Source organism: Buteo buteo, chromosome 15 (genome assembly GCF_964188355.1).
Source record: "Buteo buteo chromosome 15, bButBut1.hap1.1, whole genome shotgun sequence".
NCBI lineage: Eukaryota > Metazoa > Chordata > Aves > Accipitriformes > Accipitridae > Buteo > Buteo buteo.
The window spans coordinates 24414570-24426641 of NC_134185.1; the positions used below are offsets into that span (position 1 = coordinate 24414570).

The 12072-nt window shown below is 42.4% G+C and overlaps 1 long non-coding RNA gene across 1 annotated transcript in view; it reads right to left on the reverse strand.

Moving 5' to 3' along the window:
• Positions 1-12072, reverse strand: part of LOC142039815 (uncharacterized) — an 88755-nt gene that overhangs the window by 20090 nt on the left and 56593 nt on the right. The window contains exons 2-3 of the long non-coding RNA XR_012653066.1: positions 10478-10586; positions 2960-3922 (exon numbers count right to left, since the gene is read on the reverse strand). This is a non-coding gene — a long non-coding RNA (uncharacterized LOC142039815). The remainder of the gene's footprint in view (positions 1-2959; positions 3923-10477; positions 10587-12072) is intronic.

Consider the following 12072-nt stretch of genomic DNA (forward strand, 5'->3'; position numbering starts at 1 on the left):
TGTGCAGATAACAAAGTTTATGTCTGGTTCAAAAATACCAACCCTTTTTGCTGCCTTCTTTCTGTCTGTGTACTTTACTTTGATTGCATTTGCTCTGACTTATTCCAGCTAATTGTTGTGCTTGCACGTGAATGGAATATAAAGTTACAAATACCATTAGAGGATTTTTACAGTATCACATGACAAATACTGTATGTTTGGTTTTAGGAACTATTTCAGAGAATTCTGCATCTATCTAATTCATTACCAGTGATATCACTCCAAAATCAATTCAAAAAAAAAAAAAAAAAAAGCACTCTCAAATTGCATACAAATTGCAGCCACAATTGACAAAGCATGTATTTCAGAGACAGACTGTATCTCTGGTTAAAATATACTCATAACTGTCATGATGTATGCTAGTAAATCAAGCTCACAAATGTGTGTGCTAAGATTTGAAATGCTTCCATGAATAAATCTATATTCTGTCTGTCTCCACAGTCTAGCTGCCTTTAAAAAAAAAATACTTCAGTGAGCTGAATGTATCCCTTAGGATCAATTTGCTGAGGGGGTAAAGGCCTTGGCCGCTGCCTTGCAGCCACTGAAACAAGCCAGTACATCCCACGCATTCATGAGCAGTGAATGAATGCAGGGAGGTGCCTACCGAAAACAAAAACCTGGGAAGTTTTCTTTACATGTGATGCCACTGTGCCCCAGTCCAATCTAGACAGAATGGGAGGTCTGGGAAACAAGAGCTGATGCAGATTTCAAGGTGCAGGTTTCTGCTTTGTTGCCTTGTGAAGTCACGCGCAGTCAAAGTGTTTGGCTCAGTATGTAAACTTTCCCTAAGGTCAGAAGTTTCTGCACAGTGGATTTTGAGTTTGACTGACATACACTTTTTGTTTCTTTCCATTTACTTAATTCTCATGAATAAGTTACAGATAGGAGTGCCTTGAAAATCATACATAGTAAGTGCTTGCTGGAGTGTTGAGAGAAATGATGGTTGGTGGACTATCGCTGCAACTGGATCACAAGCGTAGATTTCCCAGTAAAGGTGTGATTTTGCTAAAATCAAAGCAGGAAGAGCTGATTTAGTCCTGTAAGCAGAGGAAATCCTCCTCTGAGGGCTGGGGCAAGTTTGGGCACATAGCAGGCTGCTGGGAGCAGTGAAACAGCGGCTGCTTATTTCTGCCAGTGCCCGAGCCCTGGGGAGCCAGGCTGGCCGGGTTCGTCCCGTCCCCGTGCTGCTCCACGAGGGATAAGGCAGCGTGGAGCAAGTGGGACGGGACAAGAAACGCCGCAGCCCCAGGGGGGTGGCCGTCTGTCTGTCTCCTCCCCACCGCCGCTTGCGTATGTTTTGGAAAAACCTGGAGCCACGTTTGTGATGTGACAACGGCTATGACAACGGCTGATCCTTCGGATCCGTTTAGGCAGGGCCAAGGAAGCCCTAATGCCCCAAGTAATATAGGTCTGTAGTCACTCCTGGTGTGACATCCATGTCAAGTCAGCCCAGCTTTCCGCTGGGAATAAATAATCTGTAGCAGTTTTCAAAGGCAGGCAGCCAGCCTCCATCTCAGGAAAAGTCAGATGTCTTTGAGGGTTCATATCCCATCAGGCACTAAGGTTGGAAACACTTATTAGCGTCAGGGTGACAACAATCAGAGTAGCTCAGTTAATTAAAGGGATTTAGAGAAAGACTATCCAGCAGCTGACTCTTAACAGAGCTGGGGTGTTTCTTCAAGGGTGAAGGAGGTTATTTTGAGTACCGCTCTGTAAATGCAGAGAGTAACGCCCTGTTTGCAGTTAAACAGACTCAGTGTAGTCATAAGCAGCGGCATAAGATTTAGGAGTTGGTTTTGTGATGTCTTATGTTAGTGAGACTTCATGACTGAGATACTCTGAGGGCCAGATGTAGTCCTGGCTGCCACTGCCACGGTTTCTGGGACTGCACGTACACAGGGGTCCTCCCTCTATACATGTCCAAGGCGGCCTTAAACACAAAGCTGCGTAACCTCAGTTTTAAGGTGTGAACGTACACGAGAGGCACCTGAGTTATCCAAAAAGTCTCTCCCTTTGTACCTCTCAGACCAAAGCACCTGAGTCACTGTTCGTCTGGGGAAATGGCATCTCCTGGACCTTCTGACAGATTCTTGAGCAAACGCCCAAGGAGTTGAGGGCACATGTAAACAGTTGGCTTAGACAAATGAGCATCAAGGAAAATCTCTTAATGAGGCATCGCCGTTCACTTTAAATTCTGTAATGGTAAAGCATTTAGAAACTCAGCACTACAGCTCAGCGAGGTCCGCAGTGAATCATGTCTGACAAATTTTATTTCTCTTTTCACGTAACTTCTCCACAGAGATGCCCATTTTCTCCAGTGTATTTGTTATCTTGAATGGTTTATTCTGTGCCTTATACCTGATCTTACAGAGGAGAAATCTCTGCCTCATTGTCTTGCTATGATTGCCTATGCTCTCTAGTTCAAAGAAAAACACATTTATTCTTAGGTTTTGGGAAACACTGCATTTAATAAGTAAGCTCATTTTCCCTAAGTCACATAAGTCACATTTTCCCTATGATCACAGGAGCATAAAACTTGCTTTCTATGATCATTCATGCTCATAAAATTCAGTCACAAAATGCTTCAAAGTAGCAAATACTAAATGAGTGGAGACAAAGTCCCTACAAACTCTCATTTACTTTCAAACAAATACTGGCAGAAATGTTTTGTGCTACAACTTCCATCGTAGTATGAATACGAATTACTACAATTGAACACATTTTAATTGAATTTGCTTTTGACCATGACTGTGCCTTGTTTATTATGTTTCCCCGAACCTGTAAAACGAGAGTTTGTGTGAGCATATATAGGCCCTGTGAGAACAAAATTCTCCTGCATGTCTTGCAAAAGCTGAAAGAAAACATTAACATATGTGGTAATGGACATAAGTAAAAATTTTCAGGTCTTATTTTTACTGACCTTTTTGACTGCTGAGTCCCCACAGAGATACAAACGTCTCCAAGACATTATGCTGTAGTCAACTTGTCATTCATTAACTTGGAAATCTTTGGGCTCCAGAACCTTCATTTGGGGATTGACTGTAAGATACACTGCTAACTCTTAAACGTATGCGTCAGAAATTTACTGCTGTTCTGCACTTGTTAATTCAGTTCCTACTGAGAAAACAAGAAATCTGCCTCTCCAGCAAATCACTGCAAGGAAAAATCAGATACTTGGCTTATAAAACAGTATCCCTTATTGATTCCTCTCTGACTTGGCTTGATCTTATTTACTGTTCTGTATTCAGGTCTAACCACCTTCACACATTAAATATACTTATAAAAAAGGAAGGGTACAGATTTTTCTTATCATTTGATTGTGTTAACTGCACATTAATAGATGAAGAGCAAAGTATCTCCCACCCTGCCTGCATGTGAGGCAACAACCAATTGTAGCTGCCTCTGGGCTCGGTGACCTAGAAACCAGAATAAGGCTCATAAAAATCAGATGCTGAAGAACAGCATCAGGGACAGCCTCAGAAAGGAGATGATAAATCATTTGACAAGGCCATAAGATGTGTTTCTGAAATAAAAAAAGATTACTCTTTAAAAATATTTTCCAGCTCTATTTTTTTCTGTCATTTTTGGCTCTTTGAACACTCTCAGAGACCCCATCCTGTGCACAGCAACACACTGAATGTCACATTTTTCATTACAGAATTAGGCATTTTACACCCCTTCTCCTAATTCATCTTCTTTCATTCACACTACCAGGAACGGCAGTTGTTAATGCACAAAATCCGTAAGAAAATAAAGATTGTGGAAGTACACAGAAGAAAGACACTTAGCTGTTTTGATTCAAGACACCATAAGTGGTTCACAAGGCAGTTTTCCATCAGTGACAGTTTCAAATATGGAAATAGGCATACTCCTATCAAAGATCCTGGAAAACAGAGAAAGAAAGTCACCTGAATACGAGTAACTGAATTTTAGCTTTCATGTAAAATCCTGCTGTTCTTAACCAGTTTCATCCTCTGAGCTGGGTCAATTAGAGACACAGTGTCCATAGGACGTGATCTACAGTAGCCAAACAGTCGTGAACCTCAACTAAACTAAAACAGAAAAATGATAACATTTTGGTTGATAATTCAGAAAGAAGCATTTCTGTAAATAAATGGGAAACCTGAGGAGATTAATTTGGAGTTGTGGGATGGTTAAAACTCTGACAAAGGCTTATTTCTAGGCCAGTTTGGCATTTTCGCGGGTGGGAGGTGTTTTGCAATTCCAAAATTTTACACCATTTTAGATGACAGGCCAAGAAAGAATGAGGTAAAGGCATTATGTCAATACACTGTGTGGGTACTTACTGCTAATGGATTATCTCTTTACTGTAAATTGCTTAGACCTATTATGTGTGGAACATTGTTAGTACTGTTGAAATCTAAAAAATAATAGACAGGACACAGAAATGATGTGGTAATGACAACAGCATTAATTCCCAAAGAGAAAAGCTCCGCAGACACACTTCATAATGTTTTAGATGTTTCACATGCAGTGGTAGCAATGATGCTCGTTACCAGAAACCCCAGGCACAACTCTGGACCCCGCTGCGCTGAGTGCTGCACAAGCACAGAATAAAATGAATTAAGTCATTCTCGCACAGGAGGTGAAACATAGCAAAGCCAGTTTTATATCAGATCTTAGCCATGCACATGTGTCTTTTCACGTCTGTTTATGCAAAAAAATACAGGCAAGAAATATGCAAGGATTTGGTGCTTTCAGTTTTAACAGGTTAACAAGCCAATTAGGTAGGAGCAAACCTCGGGCTTCTGGCACTTTCTCAGTGTGATTCGCATTTCTCACCAGCGTGTGCTGCCCTTAGCCTGAAAGAATCGAGTATCTTAGGCCACTTTTAAAATGCCTTCTTTCATGCCTTTTTCCTGTGTGCTTTGTTTCTGTCCTACCCAGAACAACCTTTGCACCACAGGAGGTAAGTAGATAAAGGCTCCAGCGAGGTACTGGATAAAGGCTCCAGCTGTCCCAGGAGATTTGTTTTCCTCCTCTCACACCACCTTCATCTGGGAGGGTCTCAATGATAGAAACACAACCAGCACTTGCCACCATCCCCTGCCATCTTTGTGATTCACGCTTTCATCTGCTTAATAGTTAAATTTCCATTTTCTGGATTTTTTTAAATGTAGACACTACTGTCTGTGAACAGGACAGAGTGGAAAGGCACCCCACAAGCTGAACTTAATGTCACCTTGCCTTGGCCACCTCAGATTTAAAACAAATAAATGCAAACAAGAGGAAATAGGTGACAAATGTAGCTACCTTTCTTGTTTACAGTAATTGTTTTAATAGTAGGTGCCCTGTGACCCAGCCTGTCTGCCATCAGTTCCATGCCAGTGGCTGAAAAGGATAATGAAAAACATTAGGCCCAGCTTTCCCACCCAGCGCAGACAAGAAACCGGTCTCTGGAAAGAAACCCAACATTTCTCAGCTGAGGTATTGCCTTTGTAACTGGTAATGATGTGGGTGAAAGAGGGGAAAGCAGGAAGGAGAACGGGAATGAAGGGCCCCTTCTTCTTCTTCCCTTCCTTCTGCATCTCCTGGCTTCTGCAACATCACATACAGAAGTGTTTGCATTTCATGGGTGGGTTTGCCATGTGTTATTTCTGTCTTGACCAAAATCAGCAAGTGTTCAGAGTTTTCAGAAGCAGATTGTTTCAGATTTTTCAGCTTGTTTTGCAGACAAAAGACTCAAAACCATTTGAAAGGAGGTCAATAGGAGTTAAGTATATAATCCGTTTAGGATTTAGCAAATCCTACACAGACCTTTTTGCATTTCTAGGCACCTAACTACCTCCATAAACTGGACCCTGTAGAAATTTCTGAAGTTTGGCTGCTGAAGAGAATCAAACCACAGAGTTGTCCAGGTTTGTTTCACGGCTCCTGCCACTGCAGAAAATGTCCCACCAGATGGGCACGTCTGGTGGGTTGCTGTGGGGAAAAGTCAGGGAGAAGGAAAGGGCACGGAGACTGGGTTGTTTTTAACAAAGCTGAAGCGCCTGTTTCATTCTGCACATGTAGGGTAGCACTGGCTATAGCAGAGTATCATAATGTAAAAGAAAGAAGGATTTTGTAAAATGCGCTAGAGAAATAGGATGTTGTCATCAGTTTTACTGATCTCACAGTGTCCTCAAATCTTTTCATAAGATATTGGACTTGGTCAATGTATTTGAAGAAAATAAACATCTGTTCAAAATAATAGCAGTTTGCTACATAAGAATTACTAAGCACACTGCTGACAGCTGTTAAATACAGATGGCACTATCGTAATAGCTATGACAGCATGACAGTAAGTTATGACAGTAGCTTAGCAGTTATGACAGCACAACCAGGCAACCATTTAATCACATTAAAGGACATACAGGATGACAAAAGTAGTGATTCCAGGCCAAAATGAAAACATTTCCACGTGTTTTCTAAAAAATGAAAGACACTTGTACTGAGAAGTTAGTTAATACAGAGAGATTATTCTAGCTGTGAAACGGCAGCACTCCCCAAGAGCACTGATGAAATCACAGCCCCTGAACCGACGCGCAGGCTGCTGCAGAGGGCTGCTGGGATCTGCTCTTTAAGCAATTAGCATCTCTTTCCTTTAGGTCAAAATAGATTAGCATCAAGCCCCTCGTTCTGGGTACCCATAGCCCAAATTCCAAGGAGTAAGAGGAAGTCGCCTGTTTTTTCATGACCCAGGTGAATAGGCGGGCGTACAGCAAGCCCCTTCTTTTCTCTTAGGGCCGTATCCGTGCAGACACTGAGCAGCCCCAAACTGCTCCAAAACGAGAGATGGGGCCCTTCGAGTAAATGGAGATGGAGCGGAGTAGGAAGAGAGCTGTGGTTATTCCTGTCCTGCCATTCCTCCCGCTCGCTGAGCACCCTGTCTTTATGCTTGACAGATACCTTCAGTCCTCCCACGAAGGCTTGTGTTTTATCCAAAGGCAGCGAACACTACCTCTGTAAAGGTTTTTTAGGATGGAGGCTGAGCAGAGCCACCGGTGCAAGGCTTGGGTCTGTGAGACACTGCAGCCTGGTGAAGGCGCACCAATTCGAGATCCCAGTTTGACTGCAGTCCTTGTCTCTGAGGGGCTGCAGTTTATAACACGCAAGCCAAATGAGTCATTTGATACCTTCAGCTGCAGGTTACAAAATGATAGCGTGTGATGTTTTTTTCTCGGGCGAGATTAAAATGTGTAAATTCTGCTGGCCCTCCCACACACACGCAGTGGAATGTCAGTCGGAAGATGAAGATATTATTAAAACGGGTATTTTCACTGTACACTGAAATTACCTTGAAGAGTGATTTATATTTTATTTCATCCTTCCCTGCCCCCCCCCAAAAAAAATCAAGTTTCTGTTATTTAAAACTGCTTTTAATGATGTTTATTTAATGTAGACATAAAAAGTTCACTCTGCTTGTTGCTTGGACACTGATAAAGGCATATAATTCAACATACACTTGACATTTTTGAATGATGAAAGACAACCCAGACAACTGAAATGGGTCAGAGAGGAATCAAAATTATTTTGAGCAGTGCCTCCACAGTATCTGACTGAATCAGCATGGCTACATTTAACAATATATCTTTCTTTGCAGTATTCTACCCACAAAAACAATCCCAGCTTTTAGCTGGTCCCATAATACTCTGTAATTGACCTGAGCAGTACTTGGGTCAAAGAGTAAAAATTAGGGCAAATGCAATATGAATAAAAGCCTGTAATTTGTTTGGTTCATTTTTTTCTTTTTGCATGGTAACACTGAATAAAGCTCTGTAGCCTGTCAGACCTTCCCTGTTTTCTAGAGATTTGCCATCATCTATCATTAATTATTGCTCTGAAGTAAAAACGGGAGCCACAGTGACAGTATGTATAAATGACCACTGCATGCCAGGGAAAACATCTCACATCTCCTGGCAATGCTGGGGGCTCCAGGCTTTGCTATGGACCTGGGAGCTTCACTATTTACCAGTTGGGAGAACAGGATTTTCTCTTTGATAACAAATGTTTTGGGTTTGTGTGGCAAGGTTTTGGTAGCAGGGGGGCTGCAGGGGTGGCTTCTGTGAGAAGCTGCTGGAAGGTTCCCCCATGTCTGACAGAGCCGATGCCAGCCGGCTCCAAGACAGACCCACCACTGGCCAAGGCCGAGCCCATCAGCGATGGTGGTAGCACCTCTGTGATAACATATTTAAGAAAGGGCAAAAAACGTTGCACAACAGCTGTTAGAGAGGAGTGAGAAGATGTGAGAGCACCAGCCCTGCAGCCCCCCAGGTCAGTGCAGAAGGAGGGCAGGAGATGTTCCAGGCGCCGGAGCAGAGATTCCCCTGCAGCCCGTGGTGATGAAGACCATGGTGAGGCAGGCTGTCCCCCTGCAGCCCAGGGAGGTCCACGGGGGAGCAGATCTCCACCTGCAGCCCGGGGAGGACCCCACGCCGGAGCAGGGGGATGCCCAAAGGAGGCTGTGACCCCGTGGGAAGCCCGCGCTGGAGCAGGCTCCTGGCAGGACCTGTGGCCCCGTGGAGAGAGGAGCCCACGCTGGAGCAGGTTTTCTGGCAGGACTTGTGACTCCGTGGGGGACCCACGCTGGAGCAGTCTGTGCCTGAAGGACTGCAGCCCATGGAAGGGACCCACGCTGGAGCAGTTCATGAAGAACTGCAGCCCGTGGGAAGGACCCACACTGGAGAAGTTCATGGAGGACTGTCTCCCGTGGGAGGGACCCCACGCTGGAGCAGGGGAAGAGTGTGAGGAGTCCTCCCCTGAGGAGGAAGGAGCAGCAGAGACAACGTGTGATGAACTGACCCCTATCTCCATTCCCCGTCCCCCTGTGCTGCTGGGGGGGAGGAGGGAGAGAGAACCGGGAATGGAGTTGAGCCCAGGAAGAAGGGGGAGGTGGGGGGGAAGGTGTTTTAAGTTTTGATTTTATTTCTCATTATCCTACTCTGATTTGATTGTTAATAAACTAAATTAATTTCCCCAAGCTGAGTCTGTTTTGCCTGTGACGGCAATTGGTGAGTGATCTCTCCCTGTCCTTATCTCCACCCATGAGCCCTTTGTTATATTTTCTCTCCCCTGTCCAGCTGAGCAGGGAAGCGATAGAGCAGCTTGGTGGGCACATGGCGCCCAGCCAAGGTCAACCCACAACAACAATCAACTCCTAATCTAGCCCAAACCTTTTTTTGCTTCTAAGTCCTTCTCAGAGGTTTGTGGTGGCTTGATGATAACCAGGGCCCGGGGCCCTAGAGGTCCAAATTTCTACAGCATCAACGTAGCAATCTGACTTCAGGATGCAGCTGACTATGTTTTGGTTGAATAGTAGCAGAACAGCAGCTGCTCGTGCTTTGGATTTCGCAGCCCTTGAAAAAAATACTTTATAAATGGATAAAAGAAATATGCACCCCAATGCCTGTGACATTTCTTCTTTTCCATGTGTATTGTATTTACAGCCTACTCAAAAAGACTACTCTCAGGCCATGCTTTGTCAACACCCATTCCTTCAGAAATAAGATCACCACAATAATAAAGAAAAAGGTACAGCTCACATGCAACACAGGGAGAGGTCCTGGTAGAGTGAAAGGGTTTCATCTTCAACAAAGGAAATAGAGACATAAACATTTCTTTTGCTACCAGCAACTAATCAGATAAACTTTCTAGTAACAAGTTTTAAAAGGAAAGACACTCTTTTAAAAATTTGCCAGAAAGCAAGGGCAAGCACAACAGCTAAATTAGCTATCCACCCGCATCTTTGAACAAAATTTCTACTGAACTTGAACATTATTAATAATTCACGTCATTGTTAGCTTCTGTATGGTGCGTTTGTATTTTTTCTATCACTATAAGCATAAAATTCTCTAATGTACATACAAACGTTTAGTATGGGAAGGGAGAGACTGTTTACACTGTATTTCTAATTCAGCTAAACCAAATTCCAGACATCTTTCAAAAAGAAAAAAAAAAATCACTTTTTAGTCCCCAAAATTTTAGAAATGCTTTGAGTAAACAAATTGTGTGATCTTGAGCATTACAATCACAGGGCTGCCTAAAAGTTGTTTGACATCTTTGCAAAATATTATTCCCTTTGACATGGAAATCAACAACTAAATTTGGTCAACATTATAAACATTTGTAAACATCTAACCAATTCTTTTAAGGCTAAAGTAGTATGAACAGGAGAGAACCTCTCTGAAGAGTTCTCTTGAAGAATTCTATGTATTCTGCTGCTTTAAAAATAATAATAAAAGCATAATCTGTTTACTTAGAACCCTAATAGTGAAAAACATTTTTTGTTTTTATATGATATTAAAATTTTAAACCATTTAAGTAGCATAGGAAGCCATACTTAGATGTCAAAAGTGAAATAGAGAATTTGTGTCTTTTTACATTTTTTGTTTGAAACTTTAATTTTTAGGTAAGCTTTTTGACAGATATTACTACTTACTAACTGCTAGTTGTTTTCCTTCTGCATCCTGCCAAGAGAGTACTTCCCCTGTAAGCAACAATGTGTATCTCACGCTGTGACATGAATTCAAAAGGCAGTGTTGCACTCTCTGTAATGAAAAATTTATTAAAGTTTTAATAAAAGTTAAAAATAATACTTTATAAAATCTCATCAGAAACATTTGTATCATATCTGAAAGAAATAATTGCACTGCTGGTTTAATGGAAAGGAAAATATCTCATTTTCATTTATTCACTAAGAAGATATTCAACAAGCTTAAACTATAAAAATGTTAATTTTAAACTAAATATTAAGTTAGTATCCCCAGCATCTGGAGCACATTTCAAGGCTGCAATGAGCCTAACTGAGTGAACAATGTAATTCTTCCTGATATATTCAATTTGATTATGGATTGAAGAGGCAATAAACATATAGTTCACATTATCTCCATAAAACTGTTCTTTTCAGCTAGAGAAAAAAGTAATAAAGTTCAGAGTTATTCAGTTTAATACTACTGAATAAACATTTATGCCCATATAAGAGGACAGATGATGAAAAAGAAAAGGAAATATTCCTTTCGTTATTGCCTAAAATGGACACAATGATCATGTTAAAACATTTCTGGTTTTACCTGAGATGCACCTATTGCTTGGGAAAGCACGTATATTAGTTGCAAGCATCATTAGCTCTATTCACTGTTTTCCTAAAACCTGTTAGCAGTAAGTTATTCTGTTGTTCCTCTAGTGCTATCATGACAAAAAAAGTACTTATTGATATTTTTCCACGTAGTTGTAGAGGAGTTTTTTTAAAACAAAGGCTGTTAAGGCAACGGTATAGAGTACTACGCATTAATACACCGCACACAACATTTTCAGGCAGCATTTGGGGAAAGTTTAGTAGAACCTTTAAGCCTGCCCTTGCGTCTTACTCCACTTTGTCATCCAATGGCAAATATCGCAGGAGTAACACCAAACCCCAAAACACCTGCGCCCCGGGGTGGCTGCAGCTGGAGGTGGGGTCCCCGCCGTGCACCAGCGCAGAGCCAGAGCTGGAGCCCCTGCCCCGCTCTGCTCCGAAACCTCCTCGGCACTCCGCTGCAGCATTACGTCACTTCCATTATTCTTCCATAATTTTGGCGCTCTCGGTAGGTATACAGCCCAAATGCAGAGTTCGGGCTCTCTCTGTCATCAAAAGCAAGAGATAAGGACACGAGGGGGCAAATCAGGGCTATGATGTCAAGTAACACTCTTGAGGTACCTAAAAAACACCCTGACAACCCACACAGAGACTTGTTTTGGACTGCTGAGGCCACCAACAGCATTTGATGGAAGTACTCCTCACCCTTTCTCAGCTGCCAGCTCCTACTTAATAGGGCCAGTGGAGTTGGCAGGTCATGTACAGGTGAACGGCATTAACCTAATTGTATGTAAAGTAGCACAGCATTTATCTGCTCCTCTTGCTGTCTGGTGGGTATGTTTGCTGCTCTCCAAATGAGTGTGATTGAAAGGAGATAAGGCAATGTCTTGGTACTTTATAATTTTGAAATGGATCACTACACCACTGGCAAAAATAATAATAATGTTCTGTCACTTCTA